Source organism: Mustelus asterias, chromosome 30 (genome assembly GCF_964213995.1).
Source record: "Mustelus asterias chromosome 30, sMusAst1.hap1.1, whole genome shotgun sequence".
Taxonomy (NCBI): Eukaryota; Metazoa; Chordata; class Chondrichthyes; order Carcharhiniformes; family Triakidae; genus Mustelus; species Mustelus asterias.
In genome coordinates, this window is record NC_135830.1 from 9,561,071 (window position 1) to 9,578,866 (window position 17,796).

A 17,796-nucleotide genomic window follows, 5' to 3' on the forward strand; every position below is an offset into this window, starting at 1 on the left:
GCCCTTTACCTCCGCCAATAGTACCCGATGTTTACATTTGAAGGCCAGTTTCTGAATTTCAAAGTCTCTCTATTTTTCCCTTTCCCTTGCCTCCTTTTTCCCTTTTGCCTGTAATTCACATTGATTTAATTATTTTGCTTGCTGTTCCTCCCTTTCCTTTTCTTTTCCCTGTAATTCAAATTGATTTAGTTATTTTTTATATAGAGTCAGTTTCATTTGCAACTGAATTCTCGCCATTTCCAACGATCCTGACTGTGCTTCTGACAATTCCAAATGCTGTGCTATCGCCACAATTATCTCTCCTTTCCGCACTCTGTCAGGCAATGTCAACTGCAATGTGTTTCCAATTACAAAAGCTTTGCTTTAGTCACTATCTGTCAGGTAACTTGCGTGACTTCCTCCACCTGCAGAAACTTCTGAGCCTCTGAAAGAGCCATTCATCCAAACCACACTCCCTATTTAAACTTGAATACAACACCTGAAACGCAAACACAAATCTGCGCACTACTCACTGTCTTTGAGTTCACTAATCCCAAATCAATCAAGAAATACAGATTTCAATCCCTGAGCCCCCAGTTGTTTTAAGTCAGGTTGGATACTTCCAGGTGTTCCATGAAGCTCCAGTGACCTCTGACGCTTTACCTTCAATCTGGCTGGATGGAGCACGTGAGGTTTCACTTCAGGTGTGACTCAACTGACCCACGAAGAACTGTTATTCAAAACAAAATTTATTAATAATATTGTTGACATGTATAGTAAGACATTTAGCAAGAACTTTTAAAAATTACAAACAAGAAACACAACAACCACGATAATGTATAACTTTGAAGGAAATATCTCTCGTGTGTTCCAACCAAAGCCAACATCCAATCCACAAAACCCTCCAAATCACCACAATACAGCAGAGGTTAATGCCTACTTAATACACGTGTCCAGCCTCCTGGGCTGAATGCTCAAAATCCCTTGAGAAACTCAACAGAGGTTGTAGTCCAATCTATTCGGCAAAACACAGCCTTTTCAAAAGTGAAGGACGGGGAGAGGAAGAAAGATATTGCTTCTGAGCTTGCTGCTAAACTGCTTCCCAAAACTAAACTAAAAAAAAACTATCACCTGACCGCCACAGCTTAGCTCCGCCTCCATGTAAGCTGCATGATTTTAAAAAAAATAATTCTTAAAGGTCCACTCACATGACAATATAAACACTCACGCTCTCAACTCAGCACTCCCCATTACCGCAACACTCTCCCTCTCACATCAACACTATCCTGTAACTTCAGCACACACCCTCACCTCAATAGTCCCCTTCTCCTCTCTGCACAATCTCTATCATGATGTGGAGATGCCGGCGTTGGACTGGAGTAAGCACAGTAAGAAGTCTCACAACACCAGGTTAAAGTCCAACAGGTTTATTTGGTAGCAAATACCATAAGCTTTCGGAGCAGAGCTCCTTCGTCAGATGGAGTGGATATCTGTTCTCAAACAGTGCACAGACACAGAAATCAAATTACAGAATACTGATTAGAATGCAAATCTCTACAGCCAGCTAGGTCTTAAATGTACAGAAAATGTGGGTGGAGGGAGCATTCAACACAGGTTAAAGAGATGTGTATTGTCTCCAGACAGTACAGCTAGTGAAATTCTGCAAGTCCAGGAGGCAAGCTGTGGGGCTTACGGTTTAGGCCATCCTCATATGTGCGAAACTTGGCTATCAGTTTCTGCTCAGCGACTCTGCGCTGTCGTGTGTCGTGAAGGCCACCTTGGAGAACGCTTACCTGAAGATCCAAGGCTGAATGCCCGTGACTGCTGAAGTGCTCCCCCACAGGAAGAGAACAGTCTTGCCTGGTGATTGTCGAGCGGTGTTCATTCATCCGTTGTCGTAGTGTCTGCATGGTTTCCCCAATGTACCATGCCTCGGGACATCCTTTCTTGCAGCGTATCAGGTAGACAACGTTGGCCGAGTTGCAAGAGTAGGTACCGTGTACCTGGCAGATGGTGTTCTCACGTGAGATGATGGCATCCGTGTCGATGATCCGGCACGTCTTGCAGAGGTTGCTGTGGCAGGGTTGTGTGGTGTCGTGGTCACTGTTCTCCTGAAGGCTGGGTAGTTTGCTGCGGACAACGGTCTGTTTGAGGTTACGTGGTTGTTTGAAGGCAAGAAGTGGGGGTGTGGGGATGGCCTTGGCGAGATGTTCGTCTTCATCAATGAAATGTTGAAGGCTCCGGAGGAGATGCCATAGCTTCTCTGCTCCGGGGAAGTACTGGACGACGAAGGGTACTCTGTTCACCGTGTCCCGTGTTTGTCTTCTGAGGAGGTCGGTGCGGTTTTTCGCTGTGGCGTGTCGGAACTGTTGATCGATGAGTCGAGCGCCATATCCTGTGCTTATGAGGGCATCTTTCAGCGTCTGGTGGTGTCTGTTGCGATCCTCCTCATCCGAGCAGATCCTGTGTATACGGAGGGCTTGTCCGTAGGGGATGGCTTCTTTTACGTGTTTAGGGTGGAAGCTGGAGAAGTGGAGCATCGTGAGGTTATCCGTGGGCTTGCGGTACAGTGAGGTGCTGAGGTGACCGTCCGTAATGGAGATGCGTGTGTCCAAGAATGCAACCGATTCCGGAGAGACAATACACATCTCTTTAACCTGTGTTGAATGCTCCCTCCACCCACATTGTCTGTACATTTAAGACCTGGCTGGCTGCATTCTAATCAGTATTCTGTAAATTGATTTTGTGTCTGTTTGCACTGTTTGAGAACAGATATCCACTCCATCTGACGAAGGAGCTGTGCTCCGAGAGCTTATGGTATTTGCTACCAAATAAACCTGTTGGACTTTAACCTGGTGTTGTGAGACTTCTTACCAATCTCTATCACACAGACATGACACCCTTTCTCCTCAACACTATCCGTCTCACATCTAAATTCTCTGGCATCTAAACCTCTGGCATACCACTGTTTCCCTATTCAGGCGACACAGAGGAAGAGGAGCAGTTGACCCCGAGACCCTCCCTTTATCCGTCACTCCCCAATGCTCCGTTGCCGCCTCCCCAATCCCAGCCCCCCTCCCCCCTCTTACCCCCCTGCTGCCGCTGATCCCATATCATCACGCATCCGCTCACAGACGCAAGCCCTGTCTGTGAAACAGCCCTTCACCTCTCAATCGAATTCTTCCAGATCTGTCCTTTCAACCTAAGTCGGAGGAGGCTTTTCCGCCACCACATCCCCCTGCCAATTATCCCATTAGAAATCTCCTCAACCCCCGAGCTGGTGCTTCCGACAACCAATTCATTGAGGTGTGGCAGGCCTTTAAACCCCAGGAACTCTGCGTCATCATGGCCCACTGTCCGCCCTGTAAAGACAACCCAGAGGGGTTTACTGAATATTTAAGACGCACTGCGACCATGTATGGTGCTACTGCGCGTGATCAGTATGCATTGATTTATTCCTCACTTCCCCCAGAGTTAGGGGGAAAATGGAAAACGGAATTATGAACTCACGGGGCCATGTGGGAAGCATTTAACAATGCACACCAGACGGAGGAGGATCAGCGCGCTTTAATGTTCCCGGCGCTGAAACGGGTTCTCCGTAAGCCCGTAGGCATCTCCAAACTCCTTGACTATAGACCCGTTCCTAAGGAAGATGGTACAGCTTTTTTTGACCGCTTCTGGCGTCTGCACTCTTTACTCTGGCGGTCATGCTTTTAATGATGAAAAACAGTCTCCCCAATTTAATACGATACTGATGCAGGTATTGCCTGACTGCATCGCGCCCAGTATTAAAACTAATAATGTGGACTAGTCTGACAGTTCAAAATCTCAAATGAGACGAGCTGTTTCTTACTACTGGAGCAATGGCCGCGGCCCTGAGGTCTCTGATAAAGACAATACGCCTCGGATTAAGTCCGAATTTGTCCAACGACCCTCTCAGAGGAAACCTCCTAAATATTCGGCAGGTCAGAGATTTCCGGCTTTTCCCTTTCACTACGGCCCAGATTGCAGGATCGGGTTACCGCACGCATGCTGATCGCCCCAACGCACCAAACCCAGGGGATTTCGACTGCGCTCTTCCACCTCATCTGGTGGCCAGGAATAATGTCACTTGCTTTAACTGCCAACAAATAGGACATTACGCTACGGACTGCCGGATCCCCGCCGGCACGTTAGATCTCAGAACCGTCGACAGACGCCCTTCACCGCCTCTCGCCCCTACTGACTAGCCCGGTCCAACTATCCGGTCCTCTTAGGGGACCACTTTGCCGAGCCCACTGCTACGATTTATAGAACATAGAAAAAATACAGCACAAACAGGCCCTTCGGCCCACAAGTTGCGCCAGTCATGTCGCTACCTGCCTAGGCTTATATATAGGCTTACCTATAACCTTCAATCCTATTAAGTCCCATGTACTCATCCAGATGTCTCTTAAAATACCCAATCGAGTTTGCCTCCACCACCACTGACGGCAGCCAATTCCACTCACCCACCACCCTCTGAGTGAAAAACTTACCCCTGACATCTCCTCTGTACCTACTCCCCAGCACCTTAAACCTGTGTCCTCTCGTAGCAGCCATTTCAGCCCTGGGAAAAGGCCTCCGAGAATCCACCCGATCTATACCTCTCAACATCTTGTACACCTCTCTCAGCTCACCTCTCATCCTTCGTCTCTCCAAGGAGAAAATGCCAAGTTCCCTCAATCTGTCCTCATAAGGCATGCCAACCAATCCAGGCAACATCCTTGTAAATCTTTTCTGCACCCTTTCAATAATTTCCACATCCCTCCTGTAATGAGGCGACCGGAACTGAGCACAGTACTCCAAGTGGGGTCTGGCGGGGGTCTTGTAAAGCTGCATCATTATGTCCCGACTCCTGAACTCAATCCCTCGATTTATGAAGGCCAGCACACCATACACCTTCTTAACCACCTCTTCTGCCTGCGAGGCCGATTGAAGAGTCCGATGGAACCGGACTCCAAGGTCCTTCTGATCCCCAACACTGCTAAGAGTCTTACCCTTGATATTATACACGTTCATCCCATTTGACCTGCCAAAATGGACAACTACACATTTATCCGGGTTGAAGTCCATCAGCCACTTCTCTGCCCAGTCTTGTATCCTATCTGTGTCACGCTGCAGCTTCTGACATCCCTCCAAACTATCCACAACACCACCAACGTTCGTGTCGTCGGCAAACTTACCAACCCATCCCTCCACTTCCTCATCCAAGTCATTTGTGAAAATGACAAACAGCAAGTGTCCCAGAACAGATCCCTGGTGCACTCCACTGGTGACCGACCTCCATTCAGAAAAAGATCCAACTACAACCACTCTCTGCCTTCTGCAGGCAAGCCAGTTCCGGATCCACAAGGCTACAGCCCCTTGGATCCCATGCCCTCTCTCTTTCTCGAGAAGTCTTGCATGGGGGACCTTATCGAACGCCTTGCTGAAGTCCATGTAAACCACATCTACCGCTTTTCCTTCGTCAATGCATTTAGTCACATTTTCAAAGAACTCCGCAAGGCTCGTAAGGCACGACTTGCCTTTGACAAAGCCGTGCTGACTATTTTTGAGCATACTAAACTTCTCTAAATGTTCATAAATCCTGTCCGGCAGGATCTTCTCCATCAACATACCAACCACTGAGGTTAGACTCACCGGTCGGTATTTTCCTGGGCTATCCCTATTCCCTTTCTTGAATATAGGAACCACATCCGAAATCCTCCAATCCTCCTGAACCACTCCTGTCTCCATCGACGACGCAAAGATCATCGCCAGAGGCTCTGCAATCTTTTCCCTCCCCTCCCACAGTAACCTGGGGTACATCCCATCCAGTCCTGGCGACTTATCTATCTTGATGCTCTTCAAAATTTCCAACACATCCTCTTTCTTAATATCCACATACTCAATCTTTTCAGCCCGCCACAATCCTGTAGTACAACCACCCAGGTCTTTTTCCACTGCGAATACCCTGGTAAAGTATTCATTAAGCACCTCTGCTATTCCTTCCGGTTCTATACAGACTTTCTCACCTTCACATTTCATAGGTACTATTACTTCGCATCTCATCCTTTTCGCCAGTACCAGATCGAGTACAGCCTCTTCTCTTGTAGGCTTATCCACATGCTGTGTCAGGAAACCCTCCTGAACACACCTAACAAACTCCTCCCCATCTAAGCCCCTTCCCCTAGGGATATTTCAATCGATGTTTGGGAAATTAAAGTCTCTCATCACGAAAGCCCTGTTATTACTACATCTCTCCAGGATCTGTTTCCCTATCTGCTCCACAACATCCCTGTTGCGATTGGGCGGCCTGTAGAAAATACCCAGCAAAGTTATCGAATCCCTTCCCGCTCCGAACTTGCACCCACAGAGACTCCGTAGACAATAAGAACATAAGAACATAAGAAATAGGAGCAGGAGTAGGCCATCTAGCCCCTCGAGCCTGCCCCGCCATTCAATAAGATCATGGCTGATCTGACGTGGATCAGTACCACTTACCCGCCTGATCCCCATAACCCTTAATTCCCTTACCGATCAGGAATCCATCCATCCGCGCTTTAAACATATTCAGCGAGGTAGCCTCCACCACCTCAGTGGGCAGAGAATTCCAGAGATTCACCACCCTCTGGGAGAAGAAGTTCCTCCTCAACTCTGTCTTAAACCGACCCCCCTTTATTTTGAGGCTGTGTCCTCTAGTTTTAACTTCCTTACTAAGTGGAAAGAATCTCTCCGCCTCCACCCTATCCAGCCCCCGCATTATCTTATAAGTCTCCATAAGATCCCCCCTCATCCTTCTAAACTCCAACGAGTACAAACCCAATCTCCTCAGCCTCTCCTCATAATCCAAACCCCAATCCCTCCATGGCTTCCACCTTCTCTACAGCTGTGACACTATCCCTGATCAGCAGTGCCACTCCCCCCCCCCCTCTTTTACCTCCCTCTCTGTCCTTTATGAAACATTTACGTCGAAGGTGTGCCTGTCCCCTTCCTGATTGACACTGGCGCGACTCATTCCACCTTAGACTTCACGTTCATTCAGATGCATAAATTTCCCCTTTCTGATAAACGTGTGGAACTTACTGGTTTCATGGGTGCGGGTGCTGTTTATCTACTAACAGAGCCACTCTCTGTTCAATTTGAGGGCCGAAGGTGTCGTATCCCTTTCACGGTTACCCGGACCCTCGGTGTCAACCTGGCCAGATGTGATTTGCTGTGTCCCTTGCAGGAGGAGATTGTTTGCCTTGATGACGGCATAACACTATCCGTCATCCCACACGCCCCGCTTCGGAACTTCCCACTTTTTACTACTCCACAGTGGTGGTCGGTTTATTTTGATCCCTCCCACTTTTCCCCTCCCTTAGATATTCCTAATCCACATGTGACTCTTTGCTATGATCACACGAGGTGCTCGACTGTGTTAGAGACTGTTTACCGGGATGCCCTTGGCACTCTACTCACCCTTACCTTTGTTGGCCTGGCCAAGGGGAAAGAGGTTCTTTTAAAAAAGGAAGGAGACAAAAGGCGGGTAACTATAGGCCGGTCAGCTTAACGTCTGTAGTAGGGAAAATGCTGGAATCCATTATTAAAGAGGAGATAGCAGGGCATCTGGATAGAAATGGTTCGATCAATCAGACGCAGCATGGATTCATGAGGGGAAAGTTGTGCTTGACGAACATGTTGGATTTTTATGAAGATGTGACTAGGGTGGTTGATGGAGGAGAACCGGTGGATGCGGTGTTTTTGGATTTCCAAAAGGCGTTTGATAAGGTGCCCCATAAAAGGCTGCTGAAGAAGATTAGGGCACACGGAGTTGGGGGTAGTGTGTTAAAGTGGATTGGGGACTGGCTATCCGACAGGAAGCAAAGAGTCGGAATAAATGGGTGTTTTTCCGGTTGGAGGAAGGTAACTAGTGGCGTGCCGCAGGGATTGGTACTTGGGCCGCAACTGTTTACCATTTATATAGATGATCTGGAGGAGGGGACGGAGTGTAGGGTAACGAAGTTTGCAGACGACACAAAGATAAGTGGAAAAGTGAATCGTGTGGAGGACGGAGAAGATCTGCAGAGAGATTTGGACAGGCTGAGTGAGTGGGCGAGGATATGGCAAATGGAGTATAACGTTGAGAAATGCGAGGTTATACCCTGGAGGAAATAATAACAAATGGGATTACTATCTCAATGGAAACAAATTAAAACATGCTACCGTGCAAAGGGACCTGGGGGTCCTTGTGCATGAGACGCAAAAGCCCAGTCTGCAGGTACAACAGGTGATCAAGAAGGCAAATGGGATGTTGGCCTATATTGCGAGGGGGATAGAATATAAAAGCAGGGATGTCTTGATGCATCTGTACAGGGCATTGGTGAGGCCGCAGCTGGAATACTGTGTGCAGTATTGGTCCCCTTATATGAGGAAGGATATATTGGCATTGGAGGGAGTGCAGAGAAGGTTCACCAGGTTGATACCGGAGATGAGGGGTTTGGATTATGAGGAGAGGCTGAGGAGATTGGGTTTGTACTCGTTGGAGTTTAGAAGGATGAGGGGGGATCTTATGGAGACTTATAAGATAATGCGGGGGCTGGATAGGGTGGAGGCGGAGAGATTCTTTCCACTTAGTAAGGAAGTTAAAACTAGAGGACACAGCCTCAAAATAAAGGGGGGTCGGTTTAAGACAGAGTTGAGGAGGAACTTCTTCTCCCAGAGGGTGGTGAATCTCTGGAATTCTCTGCCCACTGAGGTGGTGGAGGCTACCTCGCTGAATATGTTTAAAGCGCGGATGGATGGATTCCTGATCGGTAAGGGAATTAAGGGTTATGGGGATCAGGCGGGTAAGTGGTACTGATCCACGTCAGATCAGCCATGATCTTATTGAATGGCGGGGCAGGCTCGAGGGGCTAGATGGCCTACTCCTGCTCCTATTTCTTATGTTCTGCCTTTCTTGCTGAAGTTCCCCAGGTACTCTGGGTTCAGTCGGGACTCGTGTCTCCTCATTTGACTCTCACTGTCAATGAGGGGTACAGTGTCAAATCCTTGGGATTTTTGGTTGCGGGAGAAGGCTGCTCCTTTCTTTACAGGGCGACAAACCTTCCCAGAGGGCACTTTGGAATATTTTCCCCAACCATTTTGTCTAACTGGTACATTGAACCACCATCAAACTGTCCAATCTCCAATTTTGGGGGTTCCCCCGGATTTGTGGGCAGCCTCTAAACACGAAGTTGGTCTTACCAATATACCTCCCATCATAATTAAAGTCAGGTCTGGTATGTCCTTGCCCTGCATTTCGCAGTATCCCTTACGCCCCGAAGCTGAGAAAGGAGTATCGATCATGATCCAATCTTTCCTTCAACAGGGAATTTTGGTGCCATGCCAAACGCCCTGTAACACCCTGATTCTTCCAGTTCCAAAGGTCGGGAGACCGTCCGAATGGCGTTTGGTCCAGGACCTCCGCCCTATCAATCAGATCGTGGAACCCCTACATCCTATTGTCCTGAACCCGGCTACTATCCTTAGTAATATCTCGCCTGAAGCGACTGTTTTTACCCTGATGGATTTACAACATGCCTTTTTTGCAATACCCCTGAATCACAGTATTTATTTGCCTTTACATTGAAGGGATGTACACCTAGACGGGGCTCCCACAGGGCTTTATCCATTCTTCAACCCGATTCTCACAGGCATTGCACTCCCTGTTAGCAACATTAGCACCCCCTAGAGGGCGAATTATTGTACAATATGTTGATGATTTACTCCTTGCCAGCCCTGATTTCGTCGCCAACCAGCACGACACCGTTTACCTGCTCACCCGTCTCCATTCATGGGGTTATGTAATCCCGCACACTAAGGTCCATAAAGGCCAACAGCAGGTCAAATTTCTGGGTGTTCTAATAAGTGCTACTGAACGTTCCCTTACTCAGGAACGCATTACTCCCATATTTCAGAGCCCGCTTCCTGCCACGCCTAAGCAGATGAGAGTCTTTTAGGGCTAGTGAACATTTGCAGACAGTGGATTCCGAATATTACTGCCCATACTAAAGAGCTTACTCCTTACTCCTCTCAAAATGCTCCTCTTAAGTTTGAACTACCCGATTCGGCAAAGCAATCTTTTGCCACTCTCAAGGACGCCCTGGCTACCGCCCCAGTGCTCGGCCGACCTCTGAATGAAGACCCTTCCAATTGTACGTTCATGTTTTTGATGAATGTGCCACTGGTGCTCTGACGCAAGAGGCATTGCCCCGTTGCCTATTATTCTACTAAATTGGATCCTGTAGCTTGCGGTCTGCCTCCCTGCACCCAAACTCTTACGGCTGTCCATTTGTTAGTACAGGCAGCCTCCAATTTGACCCTTCACCGGCCAGTGCAAGTGTTTACCTCACACTCTATTGTGGCTCTCCTGACGTCTTAACATACCCAGCATCTGACTCAAGCCCACTTGAGCCGCTACGAGGTCTCCCTATTGCAGAACCCATACCTGTCCTTTCATGACTGTTCAACTTTAAATCCTGCTGTGTTCCTCGAGCAGCCTCCTGATAACCTTGCGGACCCACCGCACGATTGTTTGCTTTGGAACCACTTCCTTACCACCCCTCGCCCGGATTTAATGGACAGGCCTTTTGAAAATCCAGATCTAATTTTTTATGTTGATGGCAGTTCTTCCATTTCTCTAACTGGTATTCCACAGTCTGGATACGCCGTTGTAACGGACACTGAAATTCGGGAGGCGGCTGCCTTCCAGACCCCTGTCTCTGCACAAAAAGCCGAGTTATTCGCCCTTACTCGAGCTTGTATTCTGGCCGCAGATAAAAGTGCCAATGTGTACACCGATTCTAGATATGCCTTTGGCGTGACCCACGATTTTGGCCGCCTCTGGCAACAACGAGGTTTTCTCACCTCTGCAGGAACTCCCATTCAAAACGCTCTCTGGTCAAAAATCTCCTCGATGCTGTTCAGCTTCCTCGTCAATTGGCCATTATTAAATGTGCTGCGCACACGAAGGGGGACACTCCTGTGCAACTAGGGAATACTCGTGCTGATTCAGCTGCAAGGTGGCAGCTCTGTCGGTCTCTGTGATTGATCCCACTGGGGGTACTCAAGCTCTAAATCAGGTGCCTGTATTGGGGACAAAGGGCATGCCAGAGATAACTGGGGTTCAACATTTACAGAGGGACACCTCTGATTCCGAGCGCACGCTATGGAAGTCAATGGGGTGTTCGCAATCCTTGACACGGGACCTCTGGCTTACCCCGGTTGGTCAAGATGGTATCCCGGATTCTTTGTTGCCGATTCTTGTTGATTATTTGCATTCTTATACCCATCCTGGCAAGGAGGGAATGGTACAGCTACTTCTGAAGACCTGGTGGCACCCAGATTTGAATACAGCAGTGCAAACGTGGCTGGATCGATGCCTCATTTGCATGAGAAATAATAAGGGTAAAGGCATTAAATGCCCTCCCGGAACTACTCCCTTGCCAGATGGCCCTTTTGCCTGTATACATCTTGATTTTATTGAATTACCAAAAGTAAATTGCAATAAATATTGTTTAGTAATAATCGAAGTGTTTAATAAATGGATTGAAGCCTTTCCCACCACAAATTGTACTGCACATACGGTAGTAGAGTTATTATTGACAGAAGTTATTCCCCGATTTGGGATACCCAAAATGGTGAGCTCAGGTAATGGACCACATTTTGTGGCTCGGAGCAATACTGAGTTGTGTGACGCACTCGTAATTAAGCAACACCTGCACTGCGCGTATCATCCACAGGCAGCTGGAATTGTGGAAAGAGCCAACGGGGCTTTAAAAGAAAAAATATCTAAATTGGCTGAAGATGCTGGATTAAATTGGCTAAAGGTATTGCCCTTGGCACTCTTTCACATGCAGGTGACTCCACATTCAGAGACCAGACTGTCAGCTGCAGAGATAGTCTACGGTCGGCCAATGAGGACTCCCTGGGATGCCCATGAAAAACCCCTGGAAGGAGTAGACCTCCATGTGATGGGGGAACAGATATAGAATTATTTGAAGCAATTAACACTTTCTCTGAAGTTTCTCCACTCACAGGTGAAACAAGCCCATCTTCCAGTACCAGCGGGGACAGTCACCCCTCGATATCCAGTGATCGAACCCGGAGATTACGTATTCGTCAAGAACTGGGACAGAAAGAAGTTGGGGCACCGCTGGAAGGGGCACCCTTTCAAGTATTGCCGACTACACCGATTTCCGTCAAGCCTGAAGGACATTCAGTTTGGATTCATTTGTCCGAATGCAAAAAGGTTGTCTCCAATCAAGATACAGACACACGATGAAGGTCATCATTATATTTTTTGGACTTTCTGGACTATTTGTCCTTAATGGCCACTCGGTAATGAAAAAACGCACTACCCGGGGACTGCATGCCAATACCTATTTATATATGTCATACATTTATGCTGAAAAATTGAATGTAAGTTGGGTTTGTACCCACATCCCCGTCCATTGTAGGGAAGGAATACCTCTCCAATCCCTCCTATTCCATATAGAAGAGACAGTTGAATGGATTCTAAGTCAAAACCGAACAGGGTGGCGGGGAGATATGAGAGACTGGAAATCGGCGGGCTATGAAATGACTAAATTTTCAGCTTGGTACCAGCCGGCTTATAATCATGCTTTGCTTCCACCCTCCCTTACCGTCCCCTCGAATGATGTGCAAGGTTCCCTGTGTTTTAGTAAATCAGGGAAAGGAAAGTTGATGGGACAAATGAGATGCAACCTTCCAGCTGAATGGCAAGAACCGCTGATTTGTCTGGGGTATGGAATATAACCTCGAACAGTTCATGCGCATATACTTCCCCAATAACCTGGATGACATTGGCTGATAATTTTACGGCCTACAAGAACAGCGGCAGGTGCCAGGGCCACTGGACAGGCACTGGCCGAGGTCACGGCTGAGCTAGTGGCCTACAATGGAACATATTTTATATGTGGTACTAAAGAATACTCGTGGCTTCCTACCAATTGGATAGGATCCTGTTATCTGGGATATGTCGTACCCTATATGCACCACCGAACCACCCTTCAGCACCACCCCTCGCGAGCCAAAAGGAACATTAGAGGAACAGGACAGTTCTTTTTGATAGCCTTTTCACTATATGGAATGGGCAGGGCATCCAACAAACTGATTCTTATGGCCTCTGCATTGGAACAACTGGCAAACGAAACAGCGGCAGAAGCCAGGGCAACTGGACAGGCACTGGCCGAGGTCACGGCTGAGCTAGTGGCTGTCCGGACCGTGGCATTACAAATTCAACTGGCTTTGGATTACCTGTTAGCCTCACAGGGAGGAACGTGAGCCATTATAGGGCAGGAATGCTGTACTGATATCCCAGATGGCTCCGAAAATATCACCAACCTGGCCGACCATATTAAGAGACATGCTGATCTAATTCAAAAGGTTGGCCGTGAATTTCATGATTATGGTGGAGATGGCTGGGTCACGGATTACTTGATTGGATCTTTAAGGTCATCATGCTACTACTACTACTGCTACTAGGAATAGGATTGCTGGGGCGCTTGTGTAAATGCATTATTAATCGGGTCCTGGATATAGCTATTTAATCAGTTGTCATGATATGACAAAAGGAGGGAATGTCGAATTGTATGATCTAAGCCTGTAACATGCTGTAGATAGATAAGTCACCGGGTACGGATGGGATGTACCCCAGGTTACTGTGGGAGGCGAGGGAAGAGATTTCAGAGCCTCTGGCGATGATCTTTGCGTCGTCGATTGAGACGGGAGAGGTGACAGAGGATTGAAGGATTGCGGATGTGGTTCCTATTTTCAAGAAGTGGAATAGGGATAGCCCAGGTAATTACCGACCGGTGAGTCTAACCTCAGTGGTTGGTAAACTGATGGAGAAGATCCTGCGGGACAGGATATATGAGCATTTAGAGAGGTTTAGTATGCTCAAGAATACTCAGCATGGCTTTGTCAAGGGCAGATCGTGCCTTACGAGCCTGGTGGAGTTCTTCGAAAATGTGACTAAACACATTGACGAAGGGAAGGCGGTAGATGTGGTTTATATGGATTTTAGCAAGGTGTTCGATAAGGTCCCCCATGCAAGGCTTCTGGAAAAAGTGAGAGGGCATGGGATCCAAGGGGCTGCTGCCCGGTGGATCCAGAACTGGCTTGCCCAAAGGAGGCAGAGAGTGGGTATAGATGGGTCTTTTTCTAAATGGAGGTCGGTTACAAGTGGCATGCCCCAGGGATCTGTTCTGGGACCCTTGCTGTTTGTCATTTTCATAGATGACCTGGATGAGGAAGCAGAGGGATGGGTTGGTAAGTTTGCCGACGACATGAAGGTTGGTGGGGTTGTGGATAGTCTGGAGGGATGTCAGAAATTACAGAGGGACATAGATAGGATGCAAGACTGGGCGGACAAGTGGCAGATGGACTTCAACCCAGATAAATGCATCGTGGTCCATTTTGGTAGGTCAAATGGGATGAAGGAGTACAATATAAAGGGAAAGACTCTTAGTACTGTAGAGGATCAGAAGGACCTTGGGGTCCGGGTCCATAGGACTCTGAAATCGGCCCCGCAGGTGGAGGAGGTGGTTAAAAAGGCGTATGGTTTGCTGGCCTTTATCAATCGAGGGATTGAGTTTAGGAGTCCGGGGATAATGATGCAGCTATATAAGACCCTCGTCAGGCCCCACTTGGAGGACTGTGCTCAGTTCTGGTCGCCTCACTACAGGAAGGATGTGGAAAAGATTGAAAGGGTGCAGAGGAGATTTACAAGGATGTTGCCTGAATTGAGTGGCATGCCTTATGAGGATAGGTTGAGGGAGCTCGGTCTTTTCTCCTTGGAGAGACGAAGGATGAGAGGAGACCTAATAGAGGTGTATAAGATGTTGACAGGCATAGATCGGGTGGACACTCAGAGGCTTTTTCCCAGGGTGGAAATGGCTGCTACGAGAGGACACAGGTTTAAGGTGCTGGGGGGGAGGTACAGGGGAAATGTTAGGGGGAAGTTTTTCACACAGAGGGTGGTGGGCGAGTGGAATCGGCTGCCATCAGTGGTGGTGGAGGCAAACTCAATAGGGTCTTTTAAGAGACTCCTGGATGAGTACATGGAGCTTAATAGGATGGAGGGTTATAGGTAGGTCTAGAAGGTGGGGATGTGTTCGGCACAACTTGTGGGCCGAAGGGCCTGTTTGTGCTGTAGTTTTTCTATGTTCTAAATTAGTATTTGGGCATCATGGGGCTTTGTGAGCATCTCGTGAACAGATAGGTGCTCCCATCATGATGTTTTCCAGACCCCCTTATCTACCATCCTTGGCGTTTTCTTTGTACATAGACTCAGTTTGAAAAGGGGTGGATTAAAAGTTCTCAAATGGACGTCAGCACGCTTCCTTTGTTTCAATCTAATGACCACACGGTCTGGGAATCATTTCTATTTAATAATCTCTCCTTTTAAACTCTGTTCTTCAGTATCCAATTCCAGAATTTTCCTTTTCATTGTGTTAATTGTGTCAGGAATAAATCTTTGGACCTGACAGGAAGTTTAACCCAAGATCAAGGGGGTGGCACGGTAGCACAGTGGTTAGCACTGCTGCTTCACAGCTCTGGGGACCTGGGTTCGATTCCCGGCTTGGGTCACTGTCTGTGTGGAGTTTGCACATTCTCCTCATGCCTGTGTGGAGTTTGCACATTCTCCTTGTGTCTGCGTGGGTTTCCTCCGGGTGCTCCAGTTTCCTCCCACAGTCCAAGATGTGCAGGTTAGGTTGATTGGCCAGGTTAAAAATTGCCCCTTAGAGTCCTGAGATGTGTAGGTTAGAGGGATTAGCGGGTAAATATGTGGGGGTAGGGCCTGGGTGGGATTGTGGTCGGTGCAGACTCGATGGGCCGAATGGCCTCCTTCTGCACTGCAGGGTTTCTATGATTTCTATGACAGGATTGGTCAGAATCGTTTCATATGTACCAAATTTTAAATAACCATTACAAATTAAAACTCTCATTCCTGCATGTTTAGTAAAATATCCTGGAAAGATGTCTCTGTCCAGTAAATATGGCTCCAAGTTCATAACTTTTGGAAAAAAACATTTTATTAATTACACTTCCTTTTTTAAATGTTTGATTTAAATCACAGAAAGAAAAACTCAAAGCCTGAAGCATTCAACCCATAAATATCATCCATACACAAACAGAGAAACTTAGCATGTGCTTTAGAACAACAATAACCAAAATTAATTCCTTAAGCGTCCTTGTGATTCTGTTTCTAAACTTCCAAAATGCCTTTAATCAAAGACTCAAGATAAGGTTAATTCCCCAGAAAGATAAAACTTAACTAATGTAGCCCAAAACAATAATAAAACACTTCTACAAACATCCACAGAAAACAAATGAAACACACAGATTCTCACAGCTCATAACTTTCAAACAATGAATCCTCAGCATTCTCTCTCAGAGCTATAGCTTCTTAAAGTGACAGAGCACTACAAGCTCACAACTCCTTGATTAAAATAAGATACAAGATCCTTCATTCTCCTTCATCGTAACTTAACCTTTTTGAAGCCAACTTCCAAAGTCTGACTTTACAGGCAACATCTAGTCTTTGTTGATTTAAAATCCCAAACGTTACCATTTGCAAAATCTTTGTTCTTTATCTTGGGTTGAGGTGACAACACAATAGAATTCTCATAGTTATTCCAAGTTCCTCCAGGCTACGCTTAAAATTTCCACATTTAATTGATTCCAATAAATCCACAATTAGAAACTAAAATAGACACGAGTTTCCAGGCGATTTAAAAACAAGATGCCATAGGAAAGAGAGAACAGGAGAAAAGAAAAGAGGGGGAGTTGCACTTTTGATTCAGGAAAACATCACGGCAGTACTGAGAGGGGATATATCCGAGGGTTCGCCCACTGAGTCGATATAAGAAGGGGGAAATCACTTTGATAGGGTTGTACTATAGGCCCCCAAATAGTCAGCGGGAAATTGAGGAGCAAATATGTAAGGAGATTACAGATAGCTCCAAGAAAAATAGGGTGGTAATAGTCGGAGATTTTAACTTTCCAACATTGACTGGGACAGCCACAGTATTAGAGGGTTGGATGGAGAGAAATTTGTTGAGTGTATTCAGGAGGAATTTCTCATTCAGTATGTGGATGGCCCAACTAGAGAGGGGGCAAAACTTGACCTCCTCTTGGGAAATAAGGAAGGGCAGGTGGCAGAAGTGTTAGTGAGAGATCACTTTGGGACCAGTGACCATAATTCCATTAGTTTTAAGATAGCTATGGAAAATGATTGGTCAGGTCCAAAAGTTAAAATTCTAAATTAGGGCAAGGCCAATGTTGATGGAATCAGGCAGGAACTTTCGACAGTTAACTGGGGGAGTCTGTGGGAAGGCAAAGGGACGTCTGGTAAGTGGGAGGCTTTCAAAAGTGTTTTAACCAGGGTTCAGGGTAAGCACATTCCTCTGAGAGTGAAGGGCAAGGCTGGGAGAAGTAGGGAACCTTGAATGACTTGGGATATTGAGGCCCTGGTCAAGAAGAAGGACATGACATGAATAGACAGCTGGGATCAAGTGTATCCCTTGAAGAGTATAGAGGGTGTAGGAGTAGAGTTAAGAGAGAAATCAGGAGAGCAAAAAGAGGGCACGAGATTATTTTGGCAGAGAAGGCAAAGGAGAATCCAAAGAGGTTCTATAAATACATAAAGGGCAAAAGAGTAACTAGGGAGAGAGTAGGACCTCTCAAGGATCAACAAGGTCATCTATGTGTGGGTCCACAAGAGGTGGGTGAGATCCTAAATGAATATTTCTCATCAGTATTCACTGT